At 34.3% G+C, this 10,772-nt stretch overlaps 1 pseudogene; it reads left to right on the forward strand.

Moving 5' to 3' along the window:
- On the forward strand, positions 1,942–9,989 carry LOC109848836 (annotated as a pseudogene).

A 10,772-nucleotide genomic window follows, 5' to 3' on the forward strand; every position in this document is an offset into this window, starting at 1 on the left:
CATAATATATTATATAATATTAAAATATCTATAAGATATTAACTTATTAGTAATATACAAGTAATAACATAATATTAACAGTATTAATAATATTATTATATTATATCACTAATAAAATAATATTATTTAAAAATATTGTATAATATATATCAATAACAAATTGATATACCAAAATAATTAAATATATTATTATTTGAATATAACATGTAATAATTGTAATGTGATATAACACATTAAACTACAATATAATATTATCATACATTATGCAATATTATATTGCATTATTTTTAATGTTTATAATACTATAATAATGTAAACTAAATGTCATAACATTTTATTTATAATATATTTTATTATAATTAATATATAATATATTAGTAATATGTTTAATACTAATGTTGTTATAGGTCAAACTAGTGTTGACCAAAAACACTCAACATGATGTTTTGAAAATAGTTTAAGGGAAAAACACAACGCTATGGTATTTATTTACAAAAACATAACAAGAAAAGCACAATGGTATCCAAACGAAACCTTATCCTTTGTGAGTCTGGATTCTGATAGCTGGCCCAACGGAAGAAAGCCCATCTTCAATAATATGAGATTTTGACCTTTTGATGTAGGCACGCATCAAACTTGTGACAATTAATCCCATTGCAACAAGATGCTAGCTAAACTTTTTGACATAATATGTGTACACATTTTAAGTACATAAGACAAGAAAACAAATCATTTTCCATCACATCCATGGTTCATCATATATTCCAATGTCAAGCTGGAGTTGTCCATGAGGTGCCAAGATGGTGACCAGAAAGGGCCTTCCTCTATGTAACTATGTTGACGTGTGAAATTCCTCCGATATATAGGAAATGTTACAAAGTACTTGATGATTAAACCAATGAGAGTCAGGTAGCAACTTTCTTGCATTGATTCTTCTTGTTCCCTATGCAAAGATATGAAGATCCAAATGTGAGCTTTAAATTTTGTATTTTAGAAACGAAGTTAATTTGGATCTAACTTGAATAGATATATACTATAAATAGAATTAAGGGTAAATTAAACTAAACCCGCGAGAACTTTCAGCATTTTGCAATAAACCCCTAACAACTTTTAAATTGTAATAAAGCCCCAATAATTAACTTTTGCAGAGAACTCTTTGTATCTTTTGCTTAAACTACACTAAACTGTCAATAACTTTCAAATGCCTTTTCATGTTGTTTTTTGGTTCTAACATATAAGGGTTATATGCAAGAACCCAAAAACTTATTGGGGGTTTCCTGCAATTTCAAAAGCTATTGCCAGATAACTATGATTTGAAAGTCGCTGCAAATGAAAGTTCTTGAAGTTGGGGTTTACTGTAATCTACCCTGGAATTAATGATTACTGTTAGAACCAGAAATTAATTAAGAACTTCTACAAAATTTAGTCATATACTTTGATTCAAGAAGATAATTTTTTATAATAATCTTACAATCACTATATTAATCAAAATAAATAAATATCTCATTTTTATCACACCTCATACATGATGGAGATGTTCTATCGTGAAGTAGTGGACATTACATGCATCCATCCATTCTCATGCATGCGTATGTTCCAATTATTTACTACCGCTATATCCATAATTTAAACAAACAAACACAACCTTTTAGCCTAATTTCAAACACACATCACATTTCAACTCAAACGTCGACTCTACTTGTTTGCACCCTAAATAATCACAATACAACCCTATAACATCCATCCTCTCAACATCATTTCCAAATTCTCATAATTAACAACTACAGCCAGCAATCAATCCACCTTGTACCAACCCCAAATCTCCCTAGTGCAAATCACTCTCCTAATTACCAACGACAAACGCTAAATATAAATACACCCAAAACTCAAAACCCAACCTCAACTCAAACCAAAAATAGCTAAGTCAGACACAAACCATAGATGGCCACCCCTCCTCTCCCTTCCAACCTCGACCTCTCCGAAGCGGCGCCCGCCTGGCTAAACAAAGGCGACAACGCCTGGCAACTCACCGCCGCCACCCTCGTGGGCCTCCAGTCAGTCCCCGGCCTCGTCATCCTCTACGGCAGCATCGTCAAAAAGAAATGGGCCGTCAACTCCGCCTTCATGGTACTGATACACTATTCTGATTGTACTAACGTTAACCATACTGATGTTATATAGCGGTTGCACTCATATATAGCTGGGCATGTTATGATTTTCTACAGGCCCTCTACGCTTTCGCCGCCGTCCTCCTCTGCTGGGTCGTCTGGGGATTCGAAATGTCCTTCGGGACCGAAATGCTTCCGTTCTGGGGGAAACCTGGCTTCGCCCTCAGCCAGCGCCACCTCATCTCCCTCGACGAGGATTTCGTAGGAATGTACCCAAGGGCGACGGTGGTGTATTTCCAGTTTGTTTTCGCGGCGATCACGTTGATTTTGGTGGCGGGTTCGCTTCTTGGGAGGATGAACTTTCATGCTTGGATGTTGTTTGTGCCGCTGTGGTTGACGTTTTCATACAGTATTGGGGCGTTTAGCATCTGGTCGCCGAGTGGGTTTTTGTTTAAGAAAGGGTTGATGGATTTTTGTGGGGGTTATGTTATTCATCTTGCTTCTGGGATTGCTGGCTTCACTGCTGCTTTCTGGGTAATGGCTTTTTTTTTTTTCCCATCCCAATCTTGGTTTAGTTATTTAGGGGCGTAGGGTAGCTTAAACTTAGTTTGAACAGGTTAGTTCTCAAAAAGAGTGGCGTGCACAACGGTAGCTTATTGGAGCATACAAGCTGTTGTGGACGAGTAGTTAACAGTTCAATTTGCTAAATGTGCTAAAATTCGACAAATGGAGCGGTCTGCTTATACTCATGTACTTAAATTAAATACATATATAAAGATAGATTGGGGTTAGTGCGTCTCTCGACATTACTTAATGGTGACCTGCCGATATCGCACGCATCCAAGCCACTACTATACAACAAATACCATAAACATATGAAGATTCTAACTCATATCCTAGATGTGTTTCACGTTAGCAAAATACCTGTTAGGAATGTTGAAGGACATGCCAGCCACTGTTTGTTACATAAAGCCCCGTTTGGCAAAAGGTTAAGGAAGAGAGGTTAAAAAGAATAATTAATGTACTTAGCCCATTCGATAATCTGAATGACTAAATTATTAACCCGTTAAATAAGTTTTATTTTGATCTTTATGATCAGTTTTAGTGTTTGGGAATAACAATGATTTTGACTATTTTCTTTATAATTAGAAGGGTTAACTCTTAATCCTTCCAAATAGGAGTATTAGTACGTAAATCCATCATTTTGAGGGGTTAACTCATTTTAATCCCTCTAAAAGGGTTAGCTTAACTCTTCTATATTTTTTATGTTTGGCAAATTATGGAGGGTTAACTCACTTTAACCCTTGTATAGGTTTTTTTTTTTTTGGCGGGTTAAGAAGGGGTTAAGTCTCCTTAACCCCTCACTTAACCCTTTGCCAAATGGTACCTAAATGATTAGTCATAAATTAGCATCTCATTTTGTCAAATAAGTGATCAAAAAATTAAAATGACGAGGTTTATACAGTTAATCACACAAGGAGAGAGGACCCATTATATATTTATACTAGGTGAGATGCACGTGTGTTCCATGTGGTTATTTCTTGAGTTTTTTATTTACTATAATTAGGTTGGGAAATAGTTTAAAATATATTAAAACTTTTCAAATGTCTCTAGGTATAACCTTGTTGGTTTCAAACTCTTGCCTTCACGGGAAATAATAAAGGTTTAGAGTATTTTAATAACATTATAAATAATTAACAATCCATCTAATAAACTTGTACAATTGCTTGTTTAGGTTTTGAATTTATTTTGTGAAAAAGAATATGAGAAAAAGTGACTTGAAGGAGAAAAAAATAAAGATCTAGAATTAAGCATTTCAAAGAGATTTGAGTGTTAATAGTGTTAGTATGCAAATTAAAAGTGAAATTAATGGAAACTGCCAAGTAAATCCGTGTGAATTAAAATAGATGGTCATTTGATCGATTTGTTGTTATCGAATTCTGAGGCCGAGGGTGCATAGAATTTTCAATTAAATGAATGAATATTCTGTTATTATCAATCTAACTGATCTAATATTTTTTTAGCATTACATATAATTGATACACTTTATTAAATACTTAATAAGTAACAAGATGAAATTTACTCACTTGAATAATATCTCTCAATTGTTTGGAGAAATGTACTCTCAGTAGCTTTATCATCAATGAATCCTATAATTATACAACATACATAAAAAAATTTAATTCAATAAATTGAATAATTATTCCTAGTAACTTTCTAATCATTTGAAAAGACTATTGATTTACATCATTTTAAAGAATTTTCTAACAGAAAAATAGTATTGATTGAAATAGTAGTTAAATAGTAAATCTAAAAATGTGTGTTTTATTCAACTCTACATTTTGGCTTCAAAATAATTTTTTAGGATTTATAAGACTACCTAAAGTTTGTAAATAATGTTCTTTATTTTGTGTACTTAGAAATAATATTTTTTGAATTTTCTTTTTTTTGTTTATGCTAATTGTTAGTTCTAGTTTTCATAAAATAATAACTTTATAGAACTATTCTACATGTAAATTTTATGTTGCTCTCTATGTAAAACAACTAAAACTATTTCGTGAATGAATTTCTTTATGGTTTAAATGCTCGATCATGTGCCAATATATGCTTCTTAGTATTCATGCTTTTATAAATGGTAAGATCAACACTTGTAAACAACCCTAGAGTGTTAGTTTTAGTTTTCATAACTAACATTATAGAGCTATTCTAATTTTATGTTGCTCTTTATATATTATACAACTAAAACTACTTCGTGAATGAATTTCTTTGGGGTTTAAATGCCCATGTGCCAAGATATGCTTTTTGGTATTCATGTTTTTATAAATGGTAAGATCAACACTTGTAAACAACCCTAAAGAGTATTTTGAACATCCCTTCATGCAACAATAGATCTAAATACCATGTTCTTCCAATAATTAATGAAAACATAAATGGAAATCATAACAGTTTATAATTACCCATATGCACTCAAAAATCTACATGAATAAAAAATGTAAAAGAACCATAAGAAAGTTTGTAAATAATGTTCTTTATTTTGTGGACTTAGAATAATATTTTTTGGATTTTTGGTCTATTCTAAAAATTTCTAAAAATTTTTCTTTCTTATAATTTTGTTATTAAAATCCTAGATTTAAACTTATAATTAATTTTACTAAAACCATAATTCTTTATAAAAATATGTTTGGACAACTTATAGTGGAATTGTTCTTTTTTTTTGTTTATGCTGAGTTGTTAGTTCTTAGTTTTATAAAACAATAACTTTATAGAACTATCTACCATGTAAATTTTATGTTGCTCTCTATGTAAAACAACTAAACTATTTCGTGAATGAATTTACTTTATGGTTTAAATGCTCGACTCATCCGTGCCAAGATATTGCTTCTAGTATTCATGTTTTATAAATCATGGTACAGATCAACACTTGCTAAACAACCCTAGAGTGTTAGTTTTAGTTTTCATAATAAGGATTATAGAGCTATTCTAATTTTATGTTGCTCTTTCTATATTATACAACTAAACTACTTCGGTGAATGAACTTTCTTTGGGGTTTAAATGCCATGTGCCAAAGATATGCCTTTTTGGTTATTCATGCTTTTTAACATGGTAAGATCAACACTGTAAAACAAACCTAGAGAGCTATTTGAACATCCGCTTCATGCAACAATAGATCTAGAATACCATGTTCTTCCAATAATTAGATTGAAAACATAAATGGGAATCATAACAGTTTATAATTACCCATATGCACTCAAAAATCTACATGAATAAAAAATGTAAAAGAACCATAAATATAAAGTATAAAAATTTTAAAAATAAATAATTACAAATGATGAAACTAAATATTGGTAAAATTTCTTTATAAAAGGATCTATACTTTAAGAAAATAAAAAAATAAATAAAATCATAACACACTGTATATTTTGCCTTTATTAGTTGATCGATCAAATAGAAGTTAAGCATTACTCATGAATTAGATAAATAGAATTTTATTAGTTGAAAAAAATCGTTAGAATAAGGTGATCTCATTAAGACTCTAATTAAAAAAATTTGATATTGTTATCTTATGCAAACATACGAAACATGTTAGCTGTATCCATTCATTTAGACTCATAAGCTATTAATCATCATTATTGAAATTTATAGTGCCAAATAAGCTTATTCTAAAACTTTTTTTATTAAATTGTCATTTAATAGCAAACAAGTAAATTGGGAATATTGAGACCACTTTTTCATCATCTTTAACCAAACTCTGTCATTGATTTAATACTAAATTGTGGTACTTTATTCTCAAGTAAACTATACGACACTATAAAAAACTTGCATATAATCAACATATACTATTCTTTTATAAAAAAAAAGTAAAACAGTAAGTAGATTCATATACTAAATATGGTCCATTAAATTAACCAATATGATACATGTTCAAATATATTTCTTTTAGAAAAAATGGGGCTTAAAAGACTTCAACCAACAGCCGTACTACCATTCCCAATTTACAAAGTAGTTTTCATCCCCAACAAAAGGATGAAAGCACTAAAAGTATTTTTACAGATTTATCCATGATTACATGAAACCCACACACAAAAGAAAAACAGAGACAAAACATATTCAAACATATTTACCAAAAAAGTAAAAATATAAGTAGATTTATGCACTAAATATAGTCCATTAAATTAACCAATATTATACATATTCAAATATAATTCTTCTAAGAAAAAAAAGAGGCCCTAAAAGACCCTAGCCGATAGTCGTACTATCATTCTCAACTTACATAGTAGCTTTCATCCCCGACAAAAAGATGAAAGCATTATAAGTATTTTTACATATTTAATCATGATTACATGAAACCACGCACAAAAGAAAAATAACAACAAAACATATTCAAATATACCTACAAAATATATAGTCTCAACTCGAGTTATGCCTATATGAATCACAATCTCGGCACCAACCAATCAACTCAACATGCCCCAAGGACAGCATAGATTGAATCCTCACAAGCTACATCCTCTTTCACAGTTCGGGACTCAATCCTATAAAAACCGAAATTATAAATAGTGAGTTTAGATCTAAAAAGGTTCTAAAAAAGATTAAGAATTTCTTTAAAAGGTTAAGAATTTCAAAAAAAAAACAATTATGCAAAAGGATTCCTAGTATGATAGGACATGTAAATTCATTGTCCATGTACTTATATACTGAGAATAATATTTAGTATAGTGTGAAAAAATAAATAACTATATATGACATGTACAAATTAATTAATAAATTATACATAAATTATATCTAGTTTGGTTGTTTGTAAATTATGCTATCCCAACAAGAACTATAAGTATTCAATAAATTTTTGTGGGTTCTAAAATATCTTGGCGTCTTGCTGCATCTTTATATAGTTCTGAATTGGGAAACCAAGAGAGCATAAAATCTCACTTGGTTTCCATCTCCCAAAAAATTAAGAAAAAGTTCAAAATTACTATTAAACATGCATCGAAGAATAAAATGGATGGGGGCAACATGGAGGAGGAATTAGGTGAAGGATTGGGCTCGATGTACTGCTAAAGAAATCCTTGAGGTGTTGTTGGTATTCGAAAGTAGGAGTTTTTTAGAGTCAATTTCAGGTGGAGATGAAGAGGGGAGTCGTATTTGAATTTTTTTTTTTTTTAATGAAGAGGTAGGGAGATTGAGTGACGAAAGAGAAGAGAAAAAGATTTTGAATTTTAGTGAAGATATGATGTTATTATGATAAAAAAAAGAGATGTGGAGATGAACCGGTAAAGGCTAGAAAATAATGAGTCGTTGATTTCATTAATTTAATTTAATTTAATTAGAATATATAATATAAATAAGGTTTAGAGGTAAACTTATCCATAGAAAGTTTTACTCATACTCCCTCTTTTAAAGGGAGTATGATTATCTTACCAGCTCATTTAGCCAAATGAACTGTCTATGCTTATCCGGCACCCCATAAACATACATCAAAAATATACAGTTATGGTTAATGAACCAAACAATAAAGCGTTATAGATTCGGACAGATGAAATACACCCAAGATTAACACAACTAGTTTCAATCAAGCTTTTGCCATATATAATTAACAGTATGTTAGGGTACAGGTGGGCCCAAGAGCATCCAAGGATAGGGAGAGATTCCCCCCAAACAACATCCTCCTCATGCTAGCCGGTGCCGGCCTTCTCTGGATGGGCTGGACCGGGTTCAACGGGGGTGGGCCCTACTCAGTCAACGTAGACGCCTCCCTCGCAATCTTAAACACGCACGTGTGCACCGCCACCAGCCTCCTCGTCTGGCTCGGCCGGTGGGCCCAAGAGCATCCAAGGATAGGGAGAGATTCCCCCCAAACAACATCCTCCTCATGCTAGCCGGTGCCGGCCTTCTCTGGATGGGCTGGACCGGGTTCAACGGGGGTGGGCCCTACTCAGTCAACGTAGACGCCTCCCTCGCAATCTTAAACACGCACGTGTGCACCGCCACCAGCCTCCTCGTCTGGCTCGGCCTCGGCCTCGACATCCTCTTCTTTGAGAAGCCGTCGGTCATTGGCGCTGTGCAGGGCATGATCACCGGCTTAGTCTGCATCACTCCCGCTGCTGGTGAGTTGTTTACTTAGATATGTTGCTGACGTGGTACACATCCAAACCATCAACTTTGATTTTACATCTCGATTTCCGACTGTACGTAAATGGTCTGAATGTTTGACACGCCAGTGATAAGCCAGTATCATAGAGGGACATCAGCACCTCTTTTATCTTTTTTCATGAGGAACACGTTAACATCTCTTTGGTATAGGCCCATAGATACCGTAGAGACTGACCCCAATTTTGTTCTGAACACGATTTGGGCCAGGCCTGGTTCAAGGATGGGCGGCAATCATAATGGGAGTGCTCTCGGGCAGCATCCCCTGGTACACGATGATGGTCCTCCACAAGAAGCTCAGGTTCCTGAACGCCATCGATGACACCCTCGCCATCTTCCACACCCACGCCATTGCCGCTTCTTCGCCGATCCTAAACTCAACCGCCTTTTCTTCGCCGACGACAAACACATCGGCCTCCTTTACGGCCTCAAGTATGGCTTCGTTGCGTATAGACAGTACAAGATTCACTTTCTAAATCACAGCAAAAATTTACTTAATGGATGGTTATAATGTTTATAATATTAACTATAATATAGCTCAATTAATTAACAAAAGGAACTATGATTCATAACTATTTTTCTAACTATTTAAACAGTTATCGTGTTTTTATTGACTACTTGAGTTGCACCGAATACAACTAATCATCCGTTGAATAATAATTGTTGAATCCAACCAGATCTTGCTAACTAATCTTAAAATCCACCAGAGACGGTCGAACTGGCGAAGGATTCAAGCAGATGGGCATGCAACTAGCCGGGATCGCCTTCATCGTCGTCATCAACGTCATTATAACCTCCATCGTGTGCAATCTGATCAAGCTCATTGTGCCGCTACGGCTCAGCGAGGAGGACATGAACATCGGTGACGACGCAATCCACGGAGAGGAGGCCTATGCACTGTGGGGAGATGGTGAGAAGTTTGAGAGCTCCAAGCATAACTCTCCTTATGACGTCGAGGAGTTCCCTTCAGCTGGAAAAGCTGTTCAGATGACTTGAAGACGGTTTGGTTGCTTGGGGTTAATTTGTTGCAAGCGATGTCAGGGGCATGCGTGAATGATTTTGCTTCGGATGTGATGATGATTGATGAATAATAAAAGACATTAATTGAGATGGAACTAGTGTGTTATGTTATGGATGATTGATATGATCTATGCCAAATGTAAATTTTGTGTTGAACTTTGCATTCTATTTTCTGTCATCTGTTAATATGAATCGGATCTTCTGTTTCCAATTGAGAGGTCAATCTAAGTTTCTTGTTTCATAAGTTCCAACTAAATTTTCTTCTTGAGAAATAAAGTGCACCCCTTATAAAATTATAACATTTATCCATACGAATATGTCATAATAAATATACATCGGGCGTGGGCCGATCAACCCGCAGGCTAACCCAACCCAGCCCACCATGTGTCACGACCCGGCCCGACGCGTAGTAGGTTGGGCCCGAACCAGCCCATGATATACCCGAGTCACGAGCCGGGCTGGTCTAGATTCGGGATCAAAGAAATAGGCTCAGCCCATGCCCGACCTCCCCCGGCTCGACCTGCCTTGACCCATGATATATTTTTTAGTTGGGCTAATTATTCTTTTAGTCCTTTGGGTGTGCAACTAGCTATTTATTTAGTCTTTTAGGTCTGAAACTAGCTGCTAACAAAGTCAATAGGTCATAGGTATTTGGCTCATGAGCCTTTTGATCCACTGAGAAATAAAACAGCGATCTTTAAGTTCACTGTTGTCTACCTAGATGGATTAAAGAGTTTAATACTATTTTAAAAATAGTTTAATACAAGTTTAAATTACTCAAAATAAATTAGAAATAATTTTATGATTGTAAATACAAGTTTAATATAATTAAAAAGGTAAAAAATAGAATAAGGTTTGGATGAAAAACCCATGGGCCAGCTCATGACCCATAGGCCGCGAACCGGGTCAGACCAGTCCGCACCTAGGCGGGTCATGGGCCGAGCTAGATCCAGTCCCGGACCTAGGATCACAGAGATAGACCCGACTCATTCTAACCCG

Source organism: Asparagus officinalis, chromosome 7 (genome assembly GCF_001876935.1).
Source record: "Asparagus officinalis chromosome 7, Aspof.V1, whole genome shotgun sequence".
In the NCBI taxonomy this organism is placed as follows: Eukaryota; Viridiplantae; Streptophyta; class Magnoliopsida; order Asparagales; family Asparagaceae; genus Asparagus; species Asparagus officinalis.